A 2,175-nucleotide genomic window follows, 5' to 3' on the forward strand; every position below is an offset into this window, starting at 1 on the left:
AACATACATTTGAGAAAAAAACAAATTATCACACTGAGTTACTCACAGTCAGCCCTGGGTACAATTTGAAAGACAAGAGATATTTTTCTTTACTGCCTTTCTATCTCCCATCTCAAGGCTTTTGTTGCTTCTGGTTCTAAGTTACCCGAGTTTCACACAGCATATAGCCCTCAGTCCCCTGTCCTGCCAAGACGTACCTTTCCAGCAGTGCTCCAAAGCCAGGTCATCCTCACGACTTCCCCATTTCTCAGAACTATTTCTCATGAAACTCATAGAGCTGTTAAAAGCACCTTGCTTTCTGCTCTAGGCATCATCACTAGAGTTAAGACATCTTATACCATTTCAGAGCGCTACCTCTCCAAATGAACTGCTTTGATTTTAAATTAACTGCATTACTGTTTTGTATTAAGGGGACACAACATATATATATATATATATATATATATATAACCCTAGTGAAGTGAAGTGAAAGTCGTTCAGTTGTGTCCGACTCTTTGCGACCCCATGGACTATACAGTCCATGGAATTCTCCAGGCCAGAATACTGGAGTGGGTAGCCTTGCCCTTCTCCAGGGGATCTTCCCAACCCAGAGATGGAACCTAGGTCTCCTGCATGGCAGACGGATTGTTTACCAGCTGAGCCACAAGGGAAGCCAACAGCTCTCTATAAGATAAATGTCTTTAAAAAATGACAGACTGAACCATATAAAAACTAAGAAATTCTGAAGTTAAGATTGAACTAAGACCATTCTGGGCTTTGTCCCAGATATAAAATGAAAAGGCTATATTGTACAGTCCCTGAGAAACTGTTACATCCTGAAATTATATGTTACATTCTGAAATTAATTAAAAATGAAGAAATTCTGGAAATTAAGACAATTAAACAAAAATGTAACCCACTGAGTGGGAGAAATTATTCATAATAAATGTATTTTAAAGAATTTATATCTAGACTATATGAAGAACTTTAACAAAATGATAAGGAAAAGACAACTTACCAAATAGGAAAATGCACAGACATGAATAGACATTTCAGAAAAGAAGACATAAAAATCATCAATAATCATGACAGAAACACAGTCAACTTCATTAATCACTGATGAGGACTACTTAGAATGACAATATGATATCACACATGCCACAATAATTACAATGAAAAATATAAAAAATACCAAGTATGGCAAGAAGATGGAGCAATTGGGACACGTATATACTCCTAGTGTGAGGTTAAGTTGACACAGTTGCATTGGAAAATCATGTGGCAAAATTTATTGAAACTAAACATATATGTAACCTGTTATAAACTATGGTGTAATTTATACCACGAAATACCATGCAACAATGAGAATTAATTATCTATAACTCCACAAATACATATGAATGTTATAAACATAATATTGAGCAAAAGAAGCCTGATCAAATGAGAACATATTTGTGATTCCATAGATAAGTTCCAGAAAAGAGCAAAATCAACTTGTTAGAAGTCATAATAATGAGATCACCCAAGGGAAAGTAGGTGTTAACTGGAATGGAAAAAAAGGTAGTCTCTGGGACCTGAAAATAATTCTGTTCTCTGATCTAGGTGCTCTATTTACAGGTGTAATTGTTAGAAATTTATCAAACTGCACACTTGGGATATGTTTATTCATCTTTCTGTATATTGTAGTTCAATAAAAATGTTCACCAAGATGAAAATAAATTTAAGCAAGAAAAATATAGAGATCTTTACTCAGATGCAAAAAATTATTTGCAAACTGGAGAGATGTTGCCTTTTTGATGACACACACACACAAATGTCTATGGGTTTTTATTGATGTAATCTCAGTCCAAGACAAGAGTGAGATGTGGATATCAAAATTACAAAAATAATTTACGCTTTATTTTCAGTTTGTTTAAAAAATAATTTAGTTTTCTATTGCTGCTGCTGCTGATGCTAAGTCGCTTCAGTCGTGTCCGACTCTGTGTGACCCCATAGACGGCAGCCCACCAGGCTCCCCCGTCCCTGGGATTCTCCAGGCAAGAACACTGCAGTGGGTTGCCATTTCCTTCTCCAATGCATGAAAGTGAAAAGTGGAAGTGAAGTCGCTCAGTTGTGTCCGACTCTTAGCGACCCCATGGACTGCAGCCTACCAGGCTCCTCCGTCCATGGGATTTTCCAGGCAAGAGTACTGGAGTA

Source organism: Bubalus bubalis, chromosome 5, assembly GCF_019923935.1.
Source record: "Bubalus bubalis isolate 160015118507 breed Murrah chromosome 5, NDDB_SH_1, whole genome shotgun sequence".
Lineage (NCBI taxonomy): Eukaryota > Metazoa > Chordata > Mammalia > Artiodactyla > Bovidae > Bubalus > Bubalus bubalis.